The sequence below is a fragment of the Lissotriton vulgaris genome, chromosome 6 (assembly GCF_964263255.1).
Source record: "Lissotriton vulgaris chromosome 6, aLisVul1.2, whole genome shotgun sequence".
Taxonomy (NCBI): Eukaryota; Metazoa; Chordata; class Amphibia; order Caudata; family Salamandridae; genus Lissotriton; species Lissotriton vulgaris.
The window spans coordinates 1,729,664,435-1,729,674,272 of NC_141694.1; positions in this window are offsets into that span (position 1 = coordinate 1,729,664,435).

Here is a 9,838-nt window from a genome sequence, read left to right on the forward strand (position 1 = left end):
TGGCTGGTGGCTGTGAGTGAGGAGTCTGGCGGCTGTGACGGGAAGGGCTGGTGGCTGGTGGCTGTGAGGGGGGGACAGCTCTGAACCGGCCTCCGGAATGTGAGAGCGGAGTTTATAAGCGCGGGGCAGGTGGCGCTGACACGCCTCAGTCTGAGCTCTCAATTCTGGAGCTCCGGGAGGGGGTGACTCACCCGCATTGTGGTACTTGTGCAAATATGTACACACGGGACTATGGCTCAGCTGCACCTGAGCAGCTCTGCCGTCAACCTCAGGTTTTCACCGGTTCACCTCTGGAGTCCTAGCAGGTAAATGCCGGGGCTCATAGGAAATCTCCACGGCCACTTACATTTTTGCGCGCGTGACACCACTATACTACACCACAAGGCAGTGATTTCGTTCACACATACTCTGCCCCTCAAGCGCCAAGAAGTCAGATAGGATTCAAAGTGCGCTACCTTAAGTTTCATTAAGTATCATCGAGGAATCAATATTTTTATTGGCAGCAGGCGCCCTTCGCTTCTGCGACTGACACAACCAGCGACAATTTACACCCATCACTGGAGTCCAGGCTGCCGCTCACCCTCCCTGTCTCTTGTGTCTCGAGGCATCGCCTTAGAAAAGCGTTTAAACGCAGGCTGGATGGCAGAGAGCGCTCTATGGATTTGTAACGCTCTCACAGGTCGTAGTTTCACAGAAAGCGAAACCACCCGAGTGTTCATTTGGTGGCGCCAGGGCTTTGAGTGGGCCGGGTCCTGCCGGTGCTCAGCACCGGCAGTTCTAAAAAGCAGGGGCCGAGACGGGTCTCTATCGGGCTCTCCGTTTTCGCCCCGAACTTCAGGGTGAAACAATAAATCTTAACTCTGTAGTAGTGCAACTGTGCCACCCTTCACTGCCTTTAAGGTACCTCCAAGGAGACACGTTTTAGTTTTTTCACAGCGTCTCTTCATTTCAAAACTGAAGCATTTACAATATTCTATACTTCGCAGCCAAAGTTGTTGCTTATTTATCTTACACAACTAAAAACCACCGACAAAGCCAATAGTCCTGGCTTGTTCCAGGTGTAATGTTACTTGATGTATGATATATCTGGAGCCAATGACAGAAGCAGCAAAATACCCGGCGGGCGGCACACTATGATGAGCACATATTTTTAGGTAAAGTTTTTTAAGCCACACCCTAAATTACATTGGCCGCGTCCCTTTGAGAACCCCCCCCCCCCCAGTTTTTCATTCCACTTAAAAGCCCTGACATTAGCCACGCCCCCTTGAGAAGCCCTCCCAGTTTTTTCATCCCCAACATAAAGCCCTGGTTTTCCCCAATATACGTTCGGGCGTAGCCAAGATTCTTAGTGCTAGTTCATGGCACGGTGCCTGTCGTGTGTGTGCGGGGTTGGGTATGGGAGAGGGAGGTGAAATGATAGCCTCGCGGGGCCGCCATCCTGTGGTGAGATAGGGTCAATAGGTAGTTACTGATCCGGGGTCTTCTTTGCGGCCTGTTTAACCCGCTGTAGACATTGTCTGGTTCTTTTGATAAACTCTCGTCTGCTATTGTGGAGCAGCCTCTGTGTGCAAGGATGGCTCTGGACGGTATCAGCCACAGCCCGGCGGGACCACTCAGATAAAAGGGGAGATTAGGACACAGACAGATAACAACGATCCTCTACAGACCAGCAGAACACCCTCTCGTGGAGATACTGCAGTACATTCAATCAGGGGCTTTAAGATTAAATAAGGCTCAGAGGAGGGTGACCAGATTTTGAGAAGCAAAAACCGGGACAGACCAGACATAAACGTAGGACTAAGCCGTTAGTCTCACATCTATGTCCCGGTTTGTGCTTAGACTTGTAGATGAAATAAATACATTTATGAATATAAATATATTTACAAGAGTACTAACATTAGCTATGGTCGGACCTCCTCTCTGACACCCCCTGACCTCCTCCCACTGTCTCCCCTCTGCTGTGAGCATACAACCGACCTCCCGTGCTGCAGGAAAGAAATAGATAACTAACTTCGCCCTGGGGCTCATGGAAACAAGCAAGCGTTTTTATTCTGCTTTACATGGTGCCTTGCAGTGGCGGCTCCTCTACTAAGGCGGAGGAGCGTCGCCCCACTTCTCACTGAATGCCTAACATTATTATTTTATTTAAACGTACTGGCTCAGTTGTTTGGGGGCGGGCGGGCTGGGCTGTTTAGAGGCTGTGGGAGGAGTGGTAGGCACTTCTTAGTGTGCATGACATTTTGCCCGGCCGTCTCCAGCCAGCCAAAATGTCATGCGCACTTTTCATGTTCCCCACTCAGGCTGCATTACAGCCTGGGTGGAGTACCGGCCCAGGGTCCCATTACCTGTCTGAGCGTAAACTACGGCGCTCAGACCAATCACAATGCTGCATTGCAGCATTGTGATTGGCTCAGGGGAACCTGGGTGCTTCCTGGTTCCACAGAAGCCAAGAAGAGGACGGCGAGGACAGAGGAAAGGCGGCAGCCGGCCTCATCCAGGCAAGTGTCTTTTTAGGTTTCGCCTGGCGAACAGCTGCGCAGCAGCGTTTCGCGCAGGCGAAATCTTATGTCAGAACAGTACGGGGGCTTTGTCCCGCCTGCTCTTCCATTGGCTAGCTCCATAAATGGAGGCTAGCCATTGGAAGAGCGATCTGTCCGTCATTGCTGGAGCAGATTCGTGGGCGTTCCGGCGATTTTTACTCATCCCGCCCCTTTGCGATCGTCATGCGGCAGTGGGCGGTTGTTTATTTATTTATTTTTCTCTGCAATGCAGCCGCCATTTTTTTGTGGAGCTGGGGCGGGTGGGTCGATCTCCATAGAAGTGGTCGAAGCTGAAAAGCAAATCTACTGCACTCAGCTGTTTAATCCATTATATGTATATATATGCTCTAACTGTACCGCAATCTTGTTTTTTGCTGATAGCAGCATAGAGTCAAACGCGAGGTTTCATTAGCTAGTTTACATAGCGCCACCAAGCCCCCCAGTGCCACTTTAAGTGCTTCCGAAAAACCAAACTCCCTTTTCTGTACCTCTTCAAAGTCTTTGGCTCTCTTTAAACAGAAAGGAATAGGAACTTGCTGACATCCTTGGGCTCTAACTCCCTCTCCTAAAATAGTTTATGGCTGGTGGAGCCTTTTAATCGCAGGCGCTGCAGACGGTAGAATCTGGCACGCATCTTGTGGTGAGTTAGACAGTAATTAAGTTTGCAGTTAGCTCCTGCGAGATGCCTTTAATAGTGGAGCTCAGCTGCCCGCCTGCGTCCCCCCCACGTTTGTGTGCGCGAATGTGTGTTTGGGAGGTGCCGTTTCTCACAGCACTGATCTAATTCAGACGAAACTCAATCTCCGTGCAACTGACCCCGAGCCAGCTCTCTCCCACCCGCCGACCGCCCGCTCTCTCGGGCTGTGTGCGTGTTACACATTTACATTGTCAATCTGGCAGGCTCCCCTCAAGCAACCCTTGTGTCTAGGTTTACAATGTCAACCGGCCAGGATGCGGAGACTGTCTGCAGCAATAACATGCTCCTGACCCGGGTCCCTGTCGTTCGTGCACCCCTGCGCTCCCCTGTCCCCGCCCGCACTTTTACTTCAACAGCCTGTGTCCTGTGCCCTCGCAGCGCCGACACCCTATACTCGCCACTCAGCAGCCACTGTAAGAGGCCTTTGTTTGTTGGCATTCTGCGTGACCACAAAGCGCCAGAGGCGGCCGAACCAGATACGGTTGAGAAGCTGGAACAGACGCAAGAAGCTCATTCCTCGGTTTCAGCAAACCTCACATTCTCAGAACGTCCTATGACCTCTAATAGCCTCTTTTTAAAACAGGCAAAACAAGGTTTGACTTGTGTGTACAACTGTGCCAATGTCTATAAACAAATCGCCTGTATTAGGATCACTGACCTAATGCCTCTCTACTGTATTCTGTGTCAGGTTATGTGGCATCATACCAGCTGCCAAGGCAATTAATGAAAAGTCAGCCTCCTGTATAATTAGATTTGGATAGAAATTGCAGTGTCTACCTGAATCTTGATTCGAAGGAGCTCCATAGCACCAGACCCCCAAGATACTCAAGGACACATTTCACCAGGTAAAAACTGGCAAATAAATGTCCATTTATATAGCCCAGAGTGTCGAAATTAAATGCAGAAATGTGAAAACAACAATTTCAGCAGTAGCTCTACATTCCTCAGGGGTAGTTTCCGAATGGAAGGGCAACAGCATACCCGGGACTTATAACACTCCATGCTTTCGGAATTTTCAGGTAAAGTATTGCTGCATCAGGAGTGCCTTATAAACTTAAGTGTCAGGTTTTCTTCACCATGTGCCTCACAAACACTATCCCTCAACTCCGCCAAGATGCTTTCTTGAAGCACCCGTTACATATAAAGAGGTCCCAGTTGAAACAGATCCTTGCGCACAGAAAAAGGAAAAATTTCAAGGAAAAAATACAATCTTTACAACTCTTTTGTTGAGTGATGTTTTAATTCACATCCTCAATTGCAGATCAGTTGCACATACATTCATCAAAATGATAAGCTTATTCTTGATGCCCAAAGAAGGAGGGGCATGGGTAAGGAGAAGTGAGGGGGTTAGAGTAGTGAGGATGGTGTGATTATAGAAAAGTTTCAAAAGAAATCACAGGTGGTCATTTATACATTTAGAAAATGATACCACAAGGGCGTATTCACATTGCCATTCAAATATTTCTATACAAATTCTTGTTCCTATCCCAGTACTTTGAACACAGCCAAAAATGATCTGTTGTCGGTGGGTAGGAAAAACGGGTAGTATGTCGACGTTTCGACCCCAGTATTGTAGGCTGGTTTATGCCCTACTGCGGGGTCTTCACCAGTACAGGTGGGTGCGGGATTCAGGGAAAGTGAGGGCGGGCCCCTATGATTAAAAATAAGGTAATCAAATGGGGAATAACACTTCCAATTGCTTAAATGAGCTACTACAGCCGCAAGACTTTACCTATATAGCCACAGTAGATTGTGTGGCACCTTCTAGGATGAGTAGAGGGCCCGAAGGCTCCGGATGTCGAAGAGAGCATCAACCTAGAAGAATTAGGCTATTGTAAGAGAAGTGGACATGGATCAAATAAGTCCCACATAAATACGAACCTAATTGTTCAAAGACGTGCTTTAGTTGACAAGCATCGGAAAAATTCCCAGCCGGGTTAAAAACGGAGGAATAGAAATCACATACTAGAGGACCGCACAACCATGGCACATCTAGATATACCAAACTACTCAGGCCCAGGTTATTGTCTGGTATACACTGTCTCTGTCATCATCATATAAAATACTGCGAACATTATTTTGAAAAAGGGTCTCATACACTAAGTTATTGTCCGCAAAAAAGGCAATTACCCGAGGGGACACAATCCGGTGACATCTCTATTTTTAAGCAATGCGTTGGACAACGAATCTCGAGTTCAAATCTGTAAGAATCTATGTGGGAGGCAAAAAAGGGGGGTTTAGTCAAGATGTCCTTACACGTAGCTATAGTGCATATCGTTACGACTTTTAGTTCCAGGAAAAACTCACCGCGAGCGTGGCGGCTTTAAGTCCTGCCACATCCGAGCTCCAATCTACAAGAAAAAGGAGGGCCGGATGTTTTAATGAACTGGTCATATTTGTTGTAACAGATTAACGTCAAAAAAGGACTGGTAGAAGCCATAGGTCACTTACCACGGATACACAGTCTGTCTTATCTCAAATGCACCTCGACTAAAATGAGTGAGAGCGGGACCTTGGATATTATTTAAAGGGGAAGGATCGGCATCAACGCGTGTACTCGCAGCAGCTAGATGCCTGCTGCTCTACTAGCCAATGACAGTGCATGGCATAGTCCATGGAAAAAAGACTACTGCGTAGTTATATGGGCCGGTTAAAAATAAGCTCCCATGGTTATTCCGCCTATTTTGAAAGTTATTGTTTTTGAACATCGAGATGGCTAAACAGAGGGATGGCTAACCTTAGTGAGAGATATAAGACATTTGACTACACTGAAAACGAAACGTTAGGACATTAGATCTCATTGTAGGTAATGGACAAATGTCCATGATACACATTACATAGCACTTATTATGTTCAAATAATTTCTACACAAGAGGTCATAATAAAGTTTAGCAAAAGGATTACTCCTCCAAACAGACTTAGGATGGTTATCAAATACAAAGTACTCATAGCATATTTCACAGGAAATATCACAACAATACAGTTCATTATTCCTGATATACACATACTATAATTCAGAATCGCAATGTCGTGCTGTTCATCTGTGGATGTCCTGTATGGAGACAAAAGCATTCTCGACAGAGCCTCCAAGTATTTACATCAGACACATTATCATATAAGAAAAACACCACTTATTAACGTAAACAGGCCAATTGGGCATAACTCGTATCTTGTTCATTCAGCCCATGTTGGATCGTGTCCAAACGGGTCATCCATTTACTTTCTCTTACATTCAGGACAGAGCCAATGTTCCCACCCCTCGGGCCCAGGGAAACTTTTTCAAGGACCACCCATTGTACTCTTCGACTGTGTGGCCAGGCCAGCCGTTTTATAGTGGTCCACTAGGGGTGCCCCTACCACCTCGCATCTAATCCTGCTTTGGTGCTGGAGAATGTGTGCTTTAATCCTTTGTTGTGTTTGTCCTATGTAGGCTAGACCACACCGGCAAGTAATACAATAAATGACACAGTTGGTGTTGCAGTTTGTAAATGTTTTCAAGTCTATGCTTGTAATTGAATTGTTTAGTTTGTATACACGTTGGACAAGCCTTACAGTTGCCACATCTGTAGTTGCCAATCATAGCCGGTAAATTCCACATGGTTTGTATGGATGGTGGTTCTGGGGTTTCTAGAAAGGAGCTCACCACATGATCCTTTATACTTTTAGAGTTCTTGAAAGAGTGCATGGGCAACTGGAGCTGTCCAATGTCATCCGCTACCAGTGGCTAGTGTTTGTTTATGATTTTCCGTATGTTATTGCTTTGCGTACAGTATGTAGTTACACAGATCATCTTTTCCATGTTTTCATCTTTCTTGGGGTTTGTTGTGAGAAGTTCCTCCCGTGGGCTATACCATGCCCGTTTCTGGGCTCTCTTGACAAGTCTACGTGGATAACCTCTTTCTAAGAGTCTAGAGCTAAGATCTTCTGATTCTGAGAAGTAATCTTCATTCTTTGTGCAGTTGCGCCTTATCCAAAGGAATTGACCAACTGGTAAATTGTCTCTCAGACCTCTTGGGTGGTGGCTATTGTACAATAACAATGAGTTTCGTTCAGCAGGTTTCCGATACAGTGTGGTGGACAGCTTATTATCTTCATGGAAAATGGTGATACCGAGAAAGTCCACTTTTTCACAGTTGGACTGGATTGTGAATTGAATATCTTGGCTCTGTTGATTCAACCATTGATGGAAGAGGTCCAAGGTTTCTTTGGTGCCCGTCCATAGCATCAAAACATCATCGATGTAGCGCCGCCACATCGTGACGTGGTCTTGGTAAGGATTAGTCTGACTTAATACATGTTTATGCTCATACTCGGCCATATAGATAATGGCCAAGTCCGGCGCAAAAGCAGCCCCCATTGCGACCCCCTTAGTTTGGAGGTAGAACTTTCTTTGGAATATGAAGAAATTCTTCTTCATGGCGATAGTTAGAAGGGCGATGATAAAATCTGTTGGTACAGCCATGGGTGCTGTTCGACCATCAAGTACTTTTTCCATGACCTCAAGTGCTTCCGTCTGTGGGATGCTAGTGTAGAGCGACACTATATCGCATGTCACCAACAGTTGTTTTTCGGTGTCAAATTCCATGCCATCGACTAGATTGATGGTTTGCATCGTATCCCTTAGATATGTTGTTGTTCTTTCAGCTATGGGTTTCAAAAACACATCTATATATCTGCAGAGGGGCTCCAAGATCGATCCGCATCCGGATACAATTGGGCGTCCTGGGGGTTCTTGCATGCTCTTATGTATTTTAGGAAGGGTATATATTGTCGGTAGACGTGGATCACCTTGGTTCAGATATTTGAATTCCTGTTCACTCACAAACCCTTTCTCTTTTCCTATCGTGGTAACATTAAGGATCTCCAAGGCCAGGTCTTTAGTAGGATCGCTATGTAGTTGCTTGTAGCTTACTCCATCTCCCAATTGTCTGAAAATCTCACTCTTGTATTTCTCAACATCCTGGACCACGATTGCCCCCCCTTGTTGTCGACTGGTTTTATAACAATTGCCTTGTTTTCTTTCAAGGTAGTCAGGGCTCGCCTTTCTTCGTGGTTCACATTCAGTTTAGTTAATTTATGAACTGACAGTGCTTTGTCAACTTCATTAAGTACCATATATTCATATGCCAGGATTTGATTCCTCATAGTGTTCCCTGGTGGTACAAACGTGGATGGTATTCTAAGTCCTGTGGTTGAGGAGATGTGAGATGGTGGGCTGTTCCTAAAGAAGTATCGTAATCTGATTTTCCGGAAGAACCTCATTAATTCAGTTTTAACTGAGAAACGATTAGGATATGATGTAGGTACAAAAGATAACCCCTTCTTGAGGATGTTGATTTCATTGTCATTCAATGTGTACGAGTATAAGTTAACAACTGGACTGGGTCTGTTCACTACCACCTGTAGACCTTACGACGTGTTGCTATCTCGCCGTGACTCTCTTGGGGGAAATGGACCTGCTTCTGGGTCTGTCCACGACCTTTCTCCCAGTTGGGGTCCGGGGAGAATTGTCCTCTCGTTGATCCTCTCTGCCAATTGCCTCTGCCCCGTGGTGGTCGCCATTGGCCCTCTCCTAAAAAAGGTTGTGGTTGATGGAAAGGTCCCTGTGGCTGATTCCAACCTCCTTGGTAGCCGTAGCCTGTACTTGATGTTGCCTGATCGTTGTCACTGTCACCACTGTAGGATGAGTCTGAAAAGGTGGTAAAATTCCTGCGTCCGCGGTACCCACCTCTGCCTCTTCCTGTAAAGCGTCCTTGGGAGTCCTTTTTATAATGGTCTTCGTTGAGATACGGATAAGTATTTTTCTTTTCGTAGTATCTAATATCCTTAGCGAGTTTTTCAAGTTTTCTCTGCTGTGTATTGGTCTCAAAGCGAGTTTTTCTGTAAGCACCTAGCACTATGTTCTCATAGATTAGTCTTCTGCTTGTCATGCACAGAGATCCATGCACAGCATTGTAGGTACAGATGATTAATAATCATATAGACAGGAATACTGTTAGTGATGACGCTCAACTGCACTGATCATATTCATTTTCGTGATTACAACAATATACCAAAAATTGGAGTGACATAATATCAAACTTTTTCATTTACAAAGTTTTAAAGTTGGTAAGTTGTCAGCCAGCAAATTGTAGGTTTTGGGAGAAAACAATATGGACATGCTATAAGGTTGTTAAAGCTAAAATGTAACCTCTTAGAGTTTAATGCAACACACTTTCAAGAGTCTCCCCCTCAACCTTTAGTTTTTTCTCAACATCTAGTGGATCTAGTGTATCAAGATCTACAGTCTCTCCAACAGAAAGGGGCAATTCAAACAACTTTGCTACACCCTTTAGGTTTTCTAAGCTACATATTTCCGCACCCAGTTATCAGTGGCAGGGTTGTTATGGTTCGTTTGCTCCTTGCTCTGCCTGTTAACATGTTGGCTCTCCCCACCTATAAATAGTCAGGGCTGAAGATATGCCCAAGCATTTTTGAACCAGTGTGCACCCCCTCTTCCCACACACAATAGGTAGCACTATACTGTCTGACGTTTACCAGCGGTTGCGATATGCTTAGGGATCTGTAGCCGCATACTGCAGCCACAAGTGCGATTGTATGA